Source organism: Pogoniulus pusillus, chromosome 27 (genome assembly GCF_015220805.1).
Source record: "Pogoniulus pusillus isolate bPogPus1 chromosome 27, bPogPus1.pri, whole genome shotgun sequence".
NCBI lineage: Eukaryota > Metazoa > Chordata > Aves > Piciformes > Lybiidae > Pogoniulus > Pogoniulus pusillus.
Window position 1 is genome coordinate 10,244,754 of NC_087290.1, and position 19,033 is coordinate 10,263,786.

At 47.9% G+C, this 19,033-nt stretch overlaps 1 protein-coding gene across 1 annotated transcript in view; it reads right to left on the minus strand.

Moving 5' to 3' along the window:
• LHFPL7 (LHFPL tetraspan subfamily member 7) overlaps positions 1-19,033 on the minus strand; it is a 65,658-nt gene that overhangs the window by 24,243 nt on the left and 22,382 nt on the right. The gene's annotated exons all lie outside the window — the stretch shown is intronic.

A 19,033-nucleotide genomic window follows, 5' to 3' on the forward strand; every position in this document is an offset into this window, starting at 1 on the left:
AGGCAGTGTGATACTAGGTGAGTTATAAATTAAACAGTTCTGTTCTTTAATGACAAGAGCCTGAATAAACTGAGATTTAGGCTTCAAAGACAATGATTGAAGGGTTTGTTTTAAGGATGACACAGAACACTTCTCCCCTCTGCACAAGGGCAGGGAATTTCTGATTCTTGGAACCCTCCTTTTGAGAGCTGATCTGAGCAGAACACTTCTGCTACAAAGCAGTTGTTATGAAATTACACCAAACAACTACTTGAGGTTCCTGGACAGACCAGGAGCAGTGGGCAGAGGCTGAGGTTTGAGGCACTGTTTTGCAGAGTCTGTGGTGAGTATGCAGAATGGGTTTATAAGTGAAGGAATTGGAATCCAGTCTTTGATATTTATTGCAGCAAAACCTGCTTAATTATGAAATGTAGTTATACTTAACTGTTTTTCCTGAAAACCAGGCAGATTTCTCCCTTCTTACACATTCTCACATCTTGTCATGGCATGACTTTGGTCTCTCTCCTCTGATAAAGAGCTGGTTTGAAATATGACAGCTAGGCTGTGAGTTTTAAGCCAAGACAGGTGGTGATGGGCTCTGCTATCTGGGCTCGCTGTCTGAGGAGTAATGGCTTGTGAAAGGAAGGTTACAAATAAGGTTAGGGAGCAGCTCATGAAGCCTTGCATTTCATGTCAAGGATTTTAAAGGTTATAGGATGGCTGCAAAAACTTTCCTCTGGGGCTGTTGGCTGACAGATCAGTGTCATGATTATAACCTGATTTTGATAAATCATGTTGATCTACCATTTGCAAAAGGCTTTATGAGTGCTGTTGATGAGTCTTGTTCCCTGTGAAATATGAGGTCAAATCCAGAGGGAAAAAAAAGCAGCTTATGGCACACCTACTGCACAGGAGCTGGCCCACACTTTCGTCCTGGGGAGCTGCCCTGCCTCACTTTGGGGAGCCTCTTCCACTTTTGTGAATCTCCACAGACATTCCAGTTCCCTGAGGGCCATTTAGCCCCTGAATCCTTAAGTGAAGTCCCTTTGCCTACCAAGCAGGCAGTAGATTTTGTCTGTGGGAACTGGCTGGTTGCTGCGCTTACCCACACAGGGAGAGGGGTTTCTTGTGGGGCTTAAGGATGCCTCTTCTAAAAGTTTGGTAGGAGATGAGAGGAATCAGTTTAAAATTAAAATGAGGATTTTTCAACGTGTTCTTAATATTTATAAGACTCCTTTTGCCTCACAGACAAATCCTCAAAGGGAAGATGGAAAGCTGCTTGTCCTTATTCCTTCTGCCTTTAGTTCAGCTTCTCATTGTTTATACTACTCTAAGCAAAACAACGGTTCTGGAAATGCAGTCATTTACAAAATGCAGCCTACTAAGCCTCTGACAGCAGAGATATGTCCTGCTATGTTTGTTCCTTTGTGGTTGCTATGGCATTACCACACATTTTTCCATGTAGGAAAGGAAATCCCATGGAGACCAGATAATAAAGGCTTGGATTTCCAGGGCGCAGTGTCCGTCTCGCCTCTTGACCTGTTTGACACCCTCTTTCACCAAACCTGCATTCACTGAATCCAAATAAACAGGCAGCCAGCAAAGGAAATATTTTAAAGGATTGCTCATGGTTAGCCTTGATGAAATATACATTGGAAACCCTGCATTTTAATCACGTTGGGAGTTCTGCATCAGAAATGGTTTTGTTTAACCGCATCAGACTTGTCACTCAGGGACGTTTCCTTCCGTAGAATGCCTGCATTTAAAAGCCAAGGTAACCAAACCTGAACACATTTCCCAGGAGGCTGTGATGAACCAGACAAACATCTCAGGTGCTCCATGCCTGACCTCTGTGCTGCACCAAGAGGCTGAGGTGCTGCATGTTTATACATCACCAATTCACAACAGGCTGTCCTGAGGTTTCATCAAAAGATCACCACTCTGTGGCGCGGCTTGGGACAACCTTGGCTTAGACTCTCCACTAGATTTGATACAGATCACAGGGTGTCAGGGATTGGAAAGGACCCAAAGAGATCATCGAGTCCAACCCCTTGCCAGAGCAGAACCACACAACCTAGCTCCTGTCACACAGGAACACATCCAGACAGGCCTTGAAAGTCTCCAGAGAAGGAGACTCCACAGCCTCTCTGGGCAGCCTGTGCCAGTGCTCTGTGACCCTTACAGTAAAGAAGTTCCCTCTTGTGTTGCGGTGGAACCTCCTGTGCTACAGCTTACATCCATTGCTCCTTGTCCTACCACAGGGAGCAGTGAGCAGAGCCTCTCCCCCACCTCCTGACACCCAGCCCTCATATTTATAAACTCTCTCAGCCTTCTGCAGACTAAACAGCCCCAGGTCCCTCAGCACCTCCTCATCAGGCGGTGCTCCAGTCCCCTCATCATCCTTGTAACCCTCCGCTGGACCTGCTCCAGCAGATCCCAGTCCTTGTTAAACTGGGGATGACAAGGATAAATTCTTTGTCCTAGCCTGCCTGCTCTGCCTAGAGCTCCTAATCATTCCAGGTTGCACAGCACTCTCTCTGCCCTGTTTTACCTTAGAAATAGCTATTTCATGGTGCTACCTGAAGCTATCCTTTGCATTAACACATATTGATGTGTTAATACAAGTGCATGAAATGCTCTGGGACACTAATCCTATGTGACTTTTCTTTCAGCTCAGGATATGAAGTAAATTCAGTACCATCAATCTTCAACTTGTTTTAATGTATATCCAGCCATAACCTTAGAAAGTGTCACCTGTTGGTGTAGTTATTAGGGATGAATGTAGAGTTCATAACTGACTAAAGAGCAAGTGTCTCAGACTTGCTCTGATGTAAAATGGCATGCTGTATTTTTGGGCCAAGCTTTTTGGGCTTCATTTGTCCTCTCTCTTCTAGTGCTGTCACTTCTGTGTAGCATAACTCAAAGGCACTGGCCTGGCCATCCAGGCATATTAAAAGTGCCTTCTATCCTCTCATCTTTCAAACTCACATAACCACATTGCATATAGGATATTGCAGCCAGATGACATAGCCAGCCAATGCAGGGGATTCTGCCACAGGCAACACCCAGCTTCTGGCCTTCCAAATTCTTCAGACAACACAGGAAAACAAACAGCAGCCTTACAGACTTAATGGACTTCTAATGGATTTGATGGATTCTGCATCAGCAGTTTCTAACAGCACATCTAAAGAGGAAAAATTCCCTTCCCATGGCAGTTCCTGGCAGGACATGAACCAACAGTGCACAGGCTCCTCTTTGCAGCACTCTGATGCCGTGCAAGAGACCTATGTGGCAAGACTCAAAGTCTTTGTCTCTTCTGAGAAGCCACTGAGTTTTCAGGGGATGGTAACTGAGCCGTGTCTGTGCCAGGGGCTGGCCACATCCTACAGCAGCCAATAGTGGCAAAAGGCATCAGTAAACCCCATGAAGTCTGTGACCTCTTGAGTGGGGCAATTTAACTCAACTTCTTGGTGCTGGTGAAGAGGAGGCACAAAAAGTAGTGATAGAAGTCTACTCCCACGCCCAGAGGGAGGCTGTGGTTTTGCACGGGGGCTGTTCTGCAGTTATCAGAACGAAGACAAAGCCTGCAGTTGCTTTGTTGAAGGCAGGCAGGCAGGCAGAGCTGGTAATGCATTCCTCCCAGTCACATATCCCTGGCTTTGTTATTTTTGGCATAATCTTTAACTTCAACTATTGATAAATAAATAGGTTTACAAACCAGAGAGTAAATCACCATTCACTGCTGAGCTACTATTGTGCCTCTCATTTGTAAGGCAGCTTTTCTAGCTTGTTTTTTAATCAGTTTGGCTTGACATTTTGTTTCCCTGCTCTTATTTATGAGCTGTATCTTATGAATGGATTATGTAAAACAGTTTAATTCGGGTTGTTGCAATTTCTCAGATGCCACCACACAAAGGCTTGCTTTGAGTAGAACACTCAGGTCCAGATTTTGTTCTTGGTTGTGCTGATACAAACGAGAGCATCATCCACTGAGATCAAAGGGGCTTTCATCAGATTTACAACCCTTATGAGCACTTAGCAAAAAATCTGAGCAATGCTCTTCCCAGAGTCAGCAAAGGCACAACACTACCTCTCGGCAGCGCATTTCACAGATGAGGTTGACCCGCTTAGCCAGTGGCCTCAGCTCACTAACTGAACCTGGGAATTCTTGTGGCAGGGAATTATCAACTGCATTCAGCTGTGACTTGACTACTTTTGTTAGAGTATGTCAGAAACATGGATGGGTGGATTTTATCACGTGTGCCTTCTAAGATTTTGGGTGCGTTTAGGCACTTGAAAGTAACTAAAACCTCGGTGTCTAATTAAAGCAAGTGCATTAGTGCCCTCTTGATAGCCCCTTTCTGTGAAAGAGCAGCCTACTACTACTGCAGCAGACCAGCAGTTTTAAGTCTTTGCATGTGAAAACTACCTCCAGATGCCAGCAATCTCACCAATTATTACTCTCCACTTCACAGGTTTCTCTGGTCTCTCGGTATCTGACTTCACACCTGAGTGTGGAACAGAGAAGGTGCCAAAAGAAGCTCTGTGTTGCTAAGGAACATTTAGTGTGTATGTTTGCTGTCTGTCCCCCCTATACTAAATGACAGTTCACTTCTCAGGACAGAGCATGTGATGTGACCTGCAGCAGGTGTGGGTAAGGCACAGGATCAGGCAAAGGTGAAAGAAAACAGTTTCTGCTTGGTGTTGGCTTGTTGTTATTGCTCTGTGGCTGCCTGGACTCAGGCCACTCAGTCAAGTGCCCAGCTCCTGGACTTGCCTAGCTGGAGCTCAGCCTGGTGGCAGAGCACCCCTGGGAAGCCTCACAAGGAGGCAGGCTGTGCTCTGCCACTTGTGAGTCAAACTGGTTCCATTTTTCATCTCAGCAGATGGAAATAGGTATGGTTAATTTGTGTGACATGGCTGTGACAACGCAGAGCCATGAAGATGACGGATGTCACAAAAGCCATTACAGGGCAGTTTTTCAAAGATGCCTGCAGACATGGAGCAAGGCAAAAGGCAGAGTTTCGTGCATGTAAACGAGGCAATTACAACCAGAGGCATGCAGACTGCACATTTGCAAAGCCATAGCTGCCTTGGCTGCAGGAGTGCCGCTCAGATGAGTTACGTGAGGCTTCCCATGCTTGCCTGCCTTGGCCTTCGGTCAAGGAGAGCAGGTGGGACCTGCATGGCCCAAACTGATGCCCAAGGCCTCACACTGCACGGCCAACAAGTTCTGCTGGTGTTCTGTGGGACCCAGCAGACAACTCCTCCTCTTTGATCTACAGAGTCCCAAAGAGCAACCTTGCCAGGAACAGGGAGTGACCCTGACCAAGAGTCATTAATCCTTGTTTAGGAGGCCATGTTATTCTCATGGCGTAGCATGCTAAGCATGATACAGTTTAAATGCTCCTCACTTGGTACAAATGTGACCTTCATTAGCTCCTCTGTGTGAGCTTAGATCTACAGGAACAGCTCATTGCATTTTCAATTTAATTTAATTTGAATGATAATTTAAAAGTTGTTTGATGCAAATGCGACCATCTGCAACCTCGCAGCTGACACAGATTTTAAAGATGAGTTTGTCAGCAGAGGGGGTGGGGGGAGCCTGATGGAGAATAAGAGCCAGGGGCTTTGCAAGGTGATTTCCTGCTGGGTGTGGAGCAACTCAGGAGTGAGCTGTGAGTGCCTGGGGGGCGAAGAGGGAAGAGAGGAGCCAAGAAGTTGCTGGGGTTTGGAGTTGTACCTGACCGTCTAAGTATGAAGCAGCGATTGCACCTCATCAGAGCACCCTAGCTGATGGTGCTGCTTGTCATCTGAGCCGTGCTAACAGCCCCAGGTATGTGCTAGCCAGGCCTGCTGTGGCACAAGATATGTGAGAGTTTAAACTGGCAGGAGGAGCTGAGTGAGGTTCTCTGCTGCTGTCTGGTGTGTGGCACTCCAGCACCTAGCAAAGCTGCTGGTCGTGGATCTTGGTCTCTTGTTATGCTTTTTAACTGTCAGTAACGGTGCTGTGCACAGACTGAGAGCTCATGATGACTTTGATGAGAAGTGAGGAGGAGATGGAGAAAAACTCTCTTGCTTTGTTGTGTTCATTCTAAGCTATGGGTTTCTGGGAGCTAGAGCCTGCCTGTTCTTTCCCCCTGCTGGGCACCACACAGTCTTGGATGCTTCAGGACAGTAAATAATAATAATGTTAACAGTGATAATGGCTGTTTGTTCACACTCCCCACTTGGCTGCCAAGCTCCTTGTAACTTGGTAAAACTGAGACTCTGAAACGTCACACTGATTTTTCTGGAGCTTGCTGTGGGTCAGCTGCTGACTTTCTAAAGTAATGTGATAAAAGAGGCTCTATGCCCAATTCAAGCTCGTGAAAGAGAGCCAAAGGAACCATTTTGCCCCAGTGTTTCCCTGCTGGAAGCCATGCTCAGGTAGATTGGAAGGGGAGCTCCTTGCTGAGCCCTTACTCTGTTACAACAGTGCTTCTCCCTGCGCTGCAGGGAGTCATGCCTGGAAACCAGTGTCCTGTGTGAGTCCCACAAAAGCTGCATGAGCTCTTCTGGAAGGACTAGCAATGGGAAGGGAGCCGGGGAAGGAATTCAATTGCTTTCTGTCCTGTACCATAAATATCTTCTGTACTTCAAATAATGCTTTTTTGGGCACCTGTGTGCAAGAGCCATTGCACTGGTGCTCATGGGAACGTGGCTGAAAGCTTTTAGCTAGATTTGCAAGCATCATCTCCCTTGCCATTGTGAGCCTGGATGAGGGAAATGAGAAAAATGACCCTTTCTAATAAGGAGGAGTGGTTGGGCTGGCATTGTCTGTGGCTCAGGAGACCTGGTTTTAATTCTTAAGTACAGCTCCATGTTCCTAGGAGACTGAATTCAAGCATTACCACTCCAGCAGGAGCAGACCATTCCCATCTCTGCTCCATCCTAGGGATAGCACTGCATGCTCCTGTCTTCTCAGAGGCAAAATAGAAGTGTGTGCTCCAGCAGCACAGTGGAACAGAGCACATAAGTGTGGTCTGTGCCAAAGCACTACCGAGGAAGACAGGTCCCTTATTAAAACGAGCATGCACGTTATGAACTGCAGAGTTATTGTCCTAAACCTAGGAACTGGGTGAAGTGCTGCTGGGAAACCATCACAGCAGCTTTCTGCTGCAGAGACTCAACTAGTGGTGCATTTAGCTAAGTTTTTTCTTGCCCTTCATTTGAAACCATGTTTATTTGCTGTTTCTCTTGTGCTCCCTAAACTGGGACATGAGAGATCACAACGTCCTTGACAGTGAGAGCAAATGCTTAGAACTCCCCATACGCCTCACTTGTTCTTACTGTGTCATGATTCAGGTGCCTCTGAGAGCTGTGTTAGTGGCCACTCAGGAATAACAAACCTTGGGGATACTTGGGTGGCTGCATCTTAGGCAGCAAGATGTACAAATGACTCTGTTAAAACTTGGCCTCGTTGGAAATTCACCTTTCCAGCACCCCTGGCTCTCTATCTGCAAGTAGAAAACTAAATGTAGTTGATTTGTAATGAAGGCTCTTGCTCTGCAAACGACATTTTAACCCTATTTTGAGGCATTAAAAAGTGTCAACTCAGCTTCTGGAAACAACAAGAGAGGTTGCTGGTTTTCTTATGAGAGATCAGACTAAGTGGATAAGGTGAACAGAGAAGCCATTAGGCTGAGAAGGTGGTTGGGAACAGAGGCTTTAGGTTGTGACTGTAATGCTGGTTTCTGGTCCTCCTGCCCCGTCAGGACTGCTTCTGCCAAACCCATTAGAGAAACACTTACAGAAAAAGGCAACCCCCCACCCCCAGGAGACTCTTCCACCCCCTGTAGAGATTTGGAGGAAAGCTCACATCTACCCATTAGGGGAAAAAAAGAAAAGTACTTTTAGCTTTTAAGTTCAAGTTATGGATCCAAACAACATATGCTGGAACTGAACACAGTCTTGCTGGGAGGGGATTTGCCAAACCTAAAGCTGCTCCAGCAATAAATAATAAACCTAATTAGGCTTCTTCCCTTTGGATCACCCAGTTTTATGATAGCAGTACAACAGGCCATCAGTACCTCTTTTAACAGAGCTTTGGAGCATCACTGAAGTGTTAAACCCCAGCAAAGCACTTGTCTTGAGAGCAGCCAGTCATGGACAGTCACGTTACTTGTGGTTGTGCTCTCCTACCACTGTGCATCAGCTGCTTCTGAAAGAAATACAGGCAAAATGAAGCAGCAGCTGGCCTGGCTGCTGTGCACTGCTATGCAAGAGAGAAAGCAGCTATTTGCTACAAACACTGATTGCAGTGTGAGGAAACCATGGGCACTATTTCTCTCACCGTTCTTAGTTTCCTGGTATCGAGCATCCCTTTGATAGAAACCTTACAGTTTGGCTTTCAAGAGGCAAAATCACTTTAACTGGCATCTTAGAAGGACTGCAGATTTCATCTGTCACTGAAAATCCTTCCGTGCTTCCTCTGCAAACACACAAACATCAAATGGTGGAGCTCTTCCAATGCTGTCAGCTCAAATATCCTTTTCTGGCCTGGGAGATGCTTAAAATGGGAAGTTCAGAAACAGAGATTAGAGGACTCAGGTTTCGCTTTCTTGATGCAAAAACTCCCACTACATGCATTGCCCCTTGCTGGTAGTTCAGCTGCAAGGCTGGGAATTCATCTGCTTTTTCCCTCTATATCTCTAAGCTTTGGCTGTTCCTTGTGCATAAACCTTGAGAGCAGTCAGAGGAAATGAGCGGTGTTTTTCCACCAGCACTTCTGCCAAGCCCAGCTGGCAAGCAGCGGCTGATGTGCCATTTAGCCCTGTGCACAGCCAGCAACACCGGTGCACAGGAGGACTGTTAGTGCCTTTGTTGTAGGAGAATTTTTGCACTGCTGGGGTAGGAGCCCCCCAACAGCTTGGTAGCTGAGCCCTTTCCCCCTCGTGTCCTCATCAATTAAGCACAGCGGCTGCCGCCCGCTCCCGCAGACAGCAGTGTGCTAATAAATCATGGCAATAGTCCCTGAGATTCACTGCCCTTTATTTCACTCGAGTCCTGTAACTCAGCTGTTAATTGGATCCCAGATCAAATCTATTTTACCACATGCTCCCTAAGCAGGATTCTGTAAAGTCCTCTCCAGAATAACAACCTAGAGCGCTCGCCTCTTTGGTTTTGCTCCTTTCCAGCACCCAGCAGGAGAGCTGTGGGGCAGCATGGCCAAGCTCAAGACACATTTGCTTCCTTGTGGCTCTCCCAGGCTGTCTCTGCTTGGCTGCCAGCGCCCTGGTGAAGGTTCACCCTGTGTTTTGCACCACAGCTGCTGCCTCCAGTCCCCAGGCAGAGGTTTCCAAGGGGCCTGGCAAGGCATAACCCCTTTGGAGCAATTATAGAGGCTGTGTTCTAAGCAGCAAACACTGGATCCTAGCAGTGAGATTGTTTTCCAGAAAGCTCCTAGGAAGTCCTGCTGGTTTCATTGGTGTAATGCACCCGTTCAGCTGGGGGTTTCATCGATGAAGCAGACACAGCATCTACAACCACAAAGGTGTTTGGAGGGATTTTTTTACCACAGGGGAGAGGAGCCCAAACTTTTCTGTTTGCTTCTTGCTTTTCACTGACTGCAAGACAGAAGAAATTGAAGTGTATCCTTGGGGCAGCTTTTTAAGGCGAGGAATAAAACCTGTACTTGCAGAACTGTGGGGAGGAAAGCTCGATTCCAGCATTTTCTCTCAGATGTGAAAACCCTACCAATTTTAGCAGTAAGATTGGCTGTGGTGCCTCTTGCCTAAGAAGATGCAGCCTCTGCCCCTACAAAGCCCCTGGCCTGTGCTCTGTGCACACAAAGCACCGAGAGCAGAGCACTGCCTTCAGCCAGAGCTGTTCAGAGCCACAGCCTGGCACAGGTCACAAACCAGCTAAGCTGCAGCCGTTTGGGTGCTGTTTTATTGTTTATAGACCTAACCTGCACCAGTATCTAGGAGCAACAGCAACATAATTAGCTTTGTCAATTAACACTGCTTAACTGAAGCTGCTGCAGGACCAAAGGCACTTTTTCAGACTGCAGAAGCAGCAATTAGCGTTTCATTAAAGTAACAAGCCTAGCTAGACTTCTGAGCCTGCCAGGGTCTGCTGATCTAATTTGGGGATCCATCAATAAACCCAAGGGGCATTACAGTGAGATGCATCAAGTCTTTCACCACCACATTTGGAAAGTGACAGGAAGATTTGGTCTGCTCTTGATTAGTTAATGGCTATCTTGGTGTACATAGATCACTGGGCAACATCAACTGCAAAGAGAGCAGGTGGGTGGAATTGGGTCTGTACACTCCAGAGATTGAAGTTGGGTCTTGCAGGACCCTGAGAGGTGAGTCAGGGAGGCTCTTCCACCTCCAGATTTCAGGTTGTACCTCCAGTCTTGTAGTAAAGAAAGCAGGAATAATTTCCTGTCTTATCTGTACTTCCAAGCAAACATAGAATCATAGAATGGTTTAGGGTAGAAGGGACCTCAAAGGTCATCCAGTTCCAACCCCCTGACATAGGCAAGGACAGCTCCCACTAGAACAGGTCACTCAAAGCCTCATCCAACCTGGCCTTGAACACCTCCAGGAAGGGAGCATCCACAACCTCACTGGACAACCTGTTCCAGTGTCTCACCACACTCACTGTAAAGAACCTTTTCTTAACATCCAGTTTAAATCTTCCCTCTTCCAGTTCAAACCCATTACCTCTCATCCTGCCATTACAAGGCCTTGTAAATAGTCCCTCCCCAGCCTTCCTCTAGGCCCCCTTCAGATACTGAAAGACTACTAAAAGGTCTCCTCGAAGCCTTATCTTCTCCAGGCTGCAGAGTCCTATCTCTTGTAGCCTGTCCTCATAGCAGAGGTGCTCCAGCCCCCTGAGCACCTTCATGTTAGTGTGCTAAGGAGAATCTATTTCTGTGCCAGCCACCCTCAGTTCTTTGGCTGGTTTCTGCTTGAAAAACAGTGCATGTGTTGGGAAACACACATTTCAGGACTTCATTTGGTTTTTAGTCTTGCCTGCAGCTGTGGCTTGATTTGTTCACCTTAAATCTTGATGTCAGTTCTGCTTTGATGGGAAGGGGCTGACACCGTGCAGCCAGGGGCTGGTGCTCAGGGTCAGAGTGACCAGGTTTAGGCACTGCTGTACCGCTGGGCATCAGGGCATGCAGAAGGTGGAGATGCACTCTATGGGCATCTAGCTTTGCTAGAAAGCACCAGGACTCAAACCCCTATGTTAGCTGTAACATAGTGCCTGCCCCTCCCTACCAGCATTTGTGCATTTTAAGCTCCAGCTAACATACCAAGCAGTAGTTAGTGGTTTTGCCAGGAAGTACCACTGTAGACTCAGCAGAAAACCCACCTTTTTTTCCTTTCTGTTTACTGTTCTTTGGCATAACACAAGCAAAAGCTACTCTGCTATGAAGCTTTCTGATATCCTGAGTTACTACCCCATGCAGCTGTTGTCACAGAGCCTTTGTTCTGTGCGACCTGCTTTGCTGTTTGCTCTGCTTTACTAGAACCAGCAATTTCTAGTCACTTGGAGGCTTGCTAAAGTGCCAGGCACGGGGCTGTGCTGTGATGGATGTGATAAAGCCACCAACTTTCTAAGGAGCAGTTTTACTGGCAGATGTTTCTGCCGCAGTCAAGGAGGCCTTTGGTGTCTCTCTTCAGAATCAACACCACTGGGGTTTGAAGGAACTCTCCTTTGGGATATGTATTTGCATTTCCATAAGGGCTTTCTCTAAAGAACCTATTTCTGGGTATGCCAGACAACCAGGAATGCTTTCCTGTTTCCTGAAGATGAAAACTTAGGAGGAGGGAGTATGTTCCCCTGTTGCCTGCTTGCTTTGATTACCTGAAAAGTTTTCATTCATGGCTGTAGGTCAGGGCTTGAGGTTTTCACAGGGGAAGATTGAGACAAAAGTCTCTAATCTGGCTTCTGTGAAGCTCTGGCCACTGAGCTGCACGGAAGGGAAGGGGCTTGGCAGTGGGTGACCCATTCACAAGCTGGGGACAGGCTCCCTGCTCATGATGTTGGTGTTCACTGCCCACTAAGACTCTTTGACCCTGGCGCTGGTCACCATCAGCTGCGTTTGTTACAGCTCATTACACAGCAGGAATGTGGAAGCCTGGTGACCTTTCCCAGAGGGACAGGCAGAAAAGCAACGGCACAAAAGAGGGAGGAAAATGTTGTACACTTCAGAAAATAAACAATTGAACGTTATTGTGATGGAAAACACTGGGCAGGGGGAAAGATTTTCCTTTTAGGGGGTTGGCTATGGGGCATGTGGGACTTGGACATCTATTCAGCTGAGGTCAGCATCCCTTCCTGCCCTTGCCTTGGCTATCAGGGAATTTCAGAGGGCTGGGGAACAGGTCTCGGATCCCAGTGACGTGGGACCACCTTTGCTATGCACTGGAGGAAGGATCAGAGGTGAGAGGGGCTGGAGGCACTTTGTGTGGCTGCCTCCTGCCAGGCAAAGGAAGCAGAAAGCCAAAATGTGACATTTGTAAAGCTGGTGAAAAAGTCAAGGCAAACATTCAGCCTTATTCCCCAAGTTCCCCAGCTTCTCCAGTGGGAGACTAGAACCCTGGGATTGCTGCTAGCTGTAACTCCAAAGTTTCTCCTTCAGACAGGTCCAGGTTTCCAACCACTTTGTTCCCCTCTTCATTTCACTTCCAGTTTTTATTTAATCTGACTTCTCCAGTCTCCTGAGACAAACTGATTAATTCTTTTCCCCTCCATAGTCCCTTGTTCAATCTCTCCCAACTCAGTGAGATCTTAATAAAAGCTGCCTGTGGCTGGAAGTGGGGCTGGGTTTCAGCACTGTAATTAATTCTTTGCTTCCTCCATTGCTTCAGTATGCTACTTACAGCCATCAGCCTGCACAGAGGCAGAGGGCTGCAGACTGCCCCCAGCTTTTGCCTCTGATTAATCTCTTGTATCCACTTTGCTTTCCCCTTGCTCTCTTGTACTTCTGGGTTTGCCTTGTGTCCAGATTACTGTTGACATATGAAAACACTGATGGGCTTCCAGTTGAAATGTAATCTCAGAGACAGCAATTGCCAGGCTTTTCTCATTGCTCATCCTCTGTTATTTGAAAGCTGCTTAGTCCAGGCTGGCTGCTAGTGATGGGACATCCAGACCCATTGCAGCAGCATGACTGTGGTTTGACTGTAATCTCCCTAATTGCTTTCTGTAGTCTCTTTCCCCATAGCAGTTTGCAGGATTTTAACTCCAGCACACTGACTGTCAGCCCAGGGTGTGCTTTGCAGGCACTGCAGAGGAGGAGGAGGATGTAAGCAACTTGGAGGATCGAGAGGTCTGAATGAAGAAAAAGCTATAAAAAGGGTTTGTGGTTGTTGGCAGATCAGTGCAGGAGAACAAAGTGAATGCTTGGAGCCTGAAAATGCTACAGAATATAAATAGAAGTGGATCAAAACTAATCTGGGGTAATTGGACTGGGTGGGGAACTGGTCTTTGCTGGCTGTGGGACCCTCCTCCAGCATGGATGGAGCCCCCAGTGCTGACCCTGTTTTATACCAGGGAAGTTCCTCAGTCTTCTGCCTGGGACTTGCTTAGGGTTCCAGCAGTGAACTGGAAGCTGCATTCAATATGCCAGCGAGGGAGCAAATGCAAATTTCCTCCTTCTCTCTCTTTTGGGTGAGATTTATGCCACCTCCACATGCACAGCCTCCTGGCAGCAATAAATCACAGAGAGGGGGAGGGAGTACTGCAAGGAAACGGTTACCCTGCAGTTTGTGTGTGAGGGGCAGGGAGATGGAGTGTGTGGGGACCAGCCAGCTGCTCCCAGGCACGTAGCCCCAGCACCACAAACCTTCCCACTGCTACACCACAGACCAGCCCCAGAGCCTGGGGAAACAGAGATGGGATTTGCTGTTCAGTCATCCTCCTCCCCTTCCCTCCTGTGCCAGTGCAGTGTGTGCCCAGGTACCAGAGGCTGGGATGGAGCCATCACCCTCCTCTTGGCAAGCAGGTCCATTCCACAGATGAGTGCTTTGGCTGCTCTGTGCCAAAGTCCTCCTCAGGATGTGATGAGCTGGGCACCCCCTAGACCCCCAGACACAAGTTGCATCACAGGCCTATAGCTACTGCATCAAAGGCCACCTCACCTGTTGGGACTCATTGAAAACACACCTGGGATGGAGGGCCTGTTTCAGCCCGAATCATGGCACAGCTGTAACTGACAAGGGTGGGAAGCACTCTGCATTACCCACACCTCTGGGTTCAGCACAGGGAAAGCAGAAGAGCCACGGGAAGCAGAAAAGGCAAATATGCCCTAAGAGTCTCTCTCATTTGAGGACTGGAAAAGCTCCCACAGACTTCTCTCCAGGCACTGTCAGCATTGCTGTCAAGTGTCCACCTCAGCACTGCAAAGCAAAAACAGGGGCAGGGCAAGGCCATGGATGGGTGCTGCAGGAAAGCTTTTGGTACTTGTACCAACCCCAAGAGGCACCTGCCCAGACCTTCTTGTCTTTTCTGGCAGCCTCAGCCACCTCCTAATCTTACCTTTCAGTCCCCCTACTCCTGGGACTCTATCTGGGCAGCTGTCAGGATTGGAGACACAGGAGGTGCTGAGTTCCCTTCACGCTGGCCACAAACAGCAGGCACAAGAAGACACAGAGGGGAGAGGTTTCCTTAGTGCATCATGCTGAGCCTGCCACACTCTGCTCTCCGCTGCCCCTGCAGCTTGGCAGGGCTCAGCCAGGGGAACAAGCCCTGTACTGGAGGGTCTGGGTTCAACCTCTGGGAGAGGTATTTGGCTACTGCCAGTAAGCACCTGACTGCAGTTTAATCCCCTTTCAGTGCAGAGCTCTGACAAGCCCCAGTCAGAACTAGGGCAGCTAAAAATATTCAGTGCACAAAGAGAGTAGTGGTTTGGGTAGGACTGAACAGAACGGATTGATCTCAAATCAAAAAGTTCAGAACAGGGCTTCATCAGGTCAAGCATCAGAAAAAGAGCAAAGATGTCAGCCTGTCACAGGACTTGAGAAAGCCTCACAGCAGAGCCTGCCCCCAGCCATGCAGGGAGGTGCCTGCTGCCTTCCCCGCCGTACGCTGCCTTTACCTTTACTGTCAGTCTAAATTCTGCCAATTATTAAATTATCCAACTTGCAGCAGGAAGGCAGTTAGCTGTGATCCAAATGGTGTCACTACAATTATGGTAATTATCTGAAAACAAGCCAATTACTTCCCTCCTCTTCATGCCAGTTGGTACCAAGATAGCAGCTGTTCCAGCAAATTTGTCACCGCGCTACTGTACATTTGGTAAAGGTTGAGGTTATAGATTCCAGGTTGCCTTTAAATATTACACATTCTATAAAGTCATGGAGTGTGTAACTTGTTAGGATTTCTTTTAAATGTCAGGAAGAGAGAAATTTCTCCTCTGCCAAGAGAACCGGAGGGAAAGTGATTTACTAATGATTGCTAGCTGGAAATGTATACTCTGCAATCAGCATATGACTGAGCTATAAATTAACCTGTGTCAGCTTGTTACCTCTGCCCGTGGAAAAGGAACTAAAGGCAGAAGTTTTCTGGGGATCTTTCACGCTTCTCTGTCATCAGCTTTGGCATTTGGGATGCTCAACGCATTCAGAAGCATCCTGCAGGTTTGGCCCTTCCAGTGGATTCATTTTTGGTTTAGTTTGCCAAGGGCTTTGGCTCATTTAATCATGTGAGAAGCAGCAGCACTGACTCATGGGAGGGCGAGCACAAAGGATGGCTCAGCTCTGCCTGCAGCCCTGTGAGCACTGCCCCAGGCAAAGCAAGTTGGGCCAACATGGGAAACTCTTCACTCCAGTGAAGAAGCTCATGGCAAATCATGTTCTCGAGGTATCTTTTACATTCAAACCTGCCCACGTTAAGGACAGCCTTGCTTGAATCACTGAAAGTGTCACAAGATACAAAGCAGCTCTGTTCAGAGGTGCAAATGAAGTGCCCTCAGATCACAGAACAGTGTGACCTCTCATTTTGCACAGCCTTTCCTTGGAGAAACCAGCCTTTCATCTCATGTTTGCTACCATATCCTTTCTTGGATTGACCTTATTTTTTTTTTCCCCCTCATGTGATGTTTTGAAATCTTTGGCTTTGATGTGCATGAAACACTTCTTTCAATAAATGTCAAGAGCAGATTAAAGAAAATTAAATGGTGGAGAGAAGAGATACTACCTTTTGGCTTGAACAGCATTTTCATGCCACCCAAATGAATCAGCTATGAACAATGTGTGCTGCTCTCTCAATGCTCAAGGTATATGCCTGTGGGACCTGTTTACATCTGTGGGCTTAACGTACACCCCCCATGCATCCCTCATTCCCTGCAGCTCATGTGCAGCCACACAGCCACAAGCTGGGCAGAGCTCAGTTCCCAGGAGCAGGTTAGTGGCATTAGCCTGCTGCTCTGCTTGAAATAATTAGCCTTGCTCACAGATGACCTTCACAGCAAGCCCTGCAGGCTGACAGATTTGGGTTATATTGCAGCAATAGGGAAAAGTGTGTTTCAGAGTGCTCCTCCTGGAGATGTCCCCCAGCAACAAGAGCAGGGCGTTGTGGTCCATGCACCTGCAGCAAGGGAGGTTCTCTCTGCCACAGGCCACAAGGGACAGTTGTAGCCAATGAACTCCACCAACTTCCTGAGCATCTCTGGTACCTTCCTGCTACTCTTAACTGATACCATCTGCTTTCTGTTTTCCTGTCCCAGAATGTCCCTGCTGCTGTCAGAGTGACATGCCAGGACTTTCTCCTTCTTGTGTTTGGGGTTGTGTCCAGTTCCTACGTGGCAATAAGTGAAACCCCACCTGAGACAGAAGCGTGCAGGTATGCTATTCCCTACTGACCCCTACTCCATTCTTCCTTATTATTGTTTAAGATTTATGGATTACTTTTATGCTTTTGCTTCACATGAAGTTATTTTCACACTTGTTACCAATTAAAACTGCCCAGCTCAGATTTCTCCCTGTTAAGCAGCAACCAGACATTCAGCCACAAGGATTACATTTGAGAGTATAAAAAACCCCAAATTAATCCAGGCAGTCCCCTGCCCAATTGTAATGTTAGATATGAGCGAGTGTGTAAACAGGTTTCTGCTTATCAGTCCTGCTGCTATCTGCTGCATACAAACGGCTCAACCCCACAAAATCCAATTTCCAAGAGGTTAGAGGAGGGAACTGTTTGCAGAAACACAGCAATACAAATCTGCACAGCCACAGCCCTCGTTATGCTGATGGGGGAGAGAGAAATGCTGCTTGACTCCTCCTGGCACCCAAAGGTGACGTTTACTTTTGTGACTTTGATTAGAATCAGCCCAGCTTTACCGTGGAATTGGTTCCTTCTATTTTTCCCCTGCTCAAGTGGTGGGTTGGCAAAGGGAGCTGAGCCTCTGCTGCAGCCATTGTGCCCAGAGCAGGTGCGGGGCGTGGGGGGTCTGCAGCGCACCCTGGCACCACAACCATCGTTTGGTGTTTGCCCCAAAATTGCTTGGAAACATGAGTCAGGCATTGGCAGGACAGAGAGGAACACAGCTTGCTGCTTTCTGTGGGGCATGGAGTGTGAGGGTAAGGTCTTGCCTTCAAGGCTGTGCTGTCCTGAGCTTCTGCCCAAGGCCCGGGTGTGCATATATGCTGCAGCTCAGTCCTAGAGGAGCTGAGCCCTCCACATCGCCTCCAACATAAGGGGACAGAAAAACGCTGCACCAGGGAGGCTGTGGGCTTGACCCTCTGATCCAGCTGCTGCAGGCAGCAGTGGGAAGGATGCACCAGCATCCAGCGGCAGCAGAGCTGCAAGATGCAAAAGGCAAACATGCCTCAGGCCCTGACACAGACATGAGCTCTTTGTTTACTCCCAGATAGAGCAATCAGGCAGCAGGCAGCTGCACCTCCTCTGACACCTCCTGTAAAGGGCTGCTGCCCAGAAGTTCACCGCATCAGTAAAAGTGCAGAGTGTAAGCTGATTAGATATTCATAGATACTCTTTCTTGATTAGCTCACCATTAATATTTCAATGTCAGAACTGGATGCATACTGCCTCCCTGCTCTCTTCCTTCCTGCTTAATTAATTTTGACCATCACCCACAACAGTCTCCGACAGATAGCAGAAATTAAAGTGGGCTGTTCCGTGACTTTGCTTGCTGTAAACAGCTATTTGCAATTCCTTTTCATACATCACCCACCCGTGACAAAGAGATCACGGTAGCAGAAAATCAGTCTTCCTCCTAAGGACTTCAGAGCTCCAAAAGAACATTTGCCTATTTGATAAAAAACAATCAAGAAGACAAAGCAGTTGGCACAACTCAGCAACAAGATTTGTGTCTCACCTAGTAATCAGCTGGCTGCCATGCCGTTAAAAAAACAACAGCAAAACAGAAAGAAAGGGAGAGAGTTGTTAATTTGTCTTCAAAAAGAAAAGCCTCTTGATTCAGGGCAGCTCCTAAAGCCAGCTGCGAGGGAATGCATCGCTGCAACCCCAGCGGTGGTATGAGCAGCTCACTTCATAAGGTTCAGGCTGCATGGCTGCCTAATGCACGGCATCCACACCCAGGGCTGCTGGCACGACCTGCTGCTAATAGTCCGTTTGATTTTATTGATGTGCTCAAGACACAGGGGCAGGAGGAGCAGTGAGGCAGAAATTACACAGTGGCATTTGTTCCACCCCAACTCAGGGGACTCTCTGCCTTCATCCATCCTCCTCCTGGGCCCAAAGTTGGAGGGGGAGCTCTCTTGCATGACTGGAGGACAATTGCCACCTCCCAACTTCACGAGGTAGGTCCTGACAGAACACACACTGGCATTGCTATCACAATGTGCCTCCCCAAGACCAAAGTAACACTGGATTTGGAGAAGCAAAATTTCTGCCTTCCTTTGCTGCCACCTGAGCTGCATTTTGCTGCTGCAAAACAAGTCTGCTGCTACTGGATGCGCTCCACATCTCTACCCATTGCTGCGACCCATCCTGCCCCATCCTCCAACCTCTCCTTTCCCAGGGAATGCAGCATGATGGTGATCCGAGGCAAGCAGGATGGCAGGAGCGG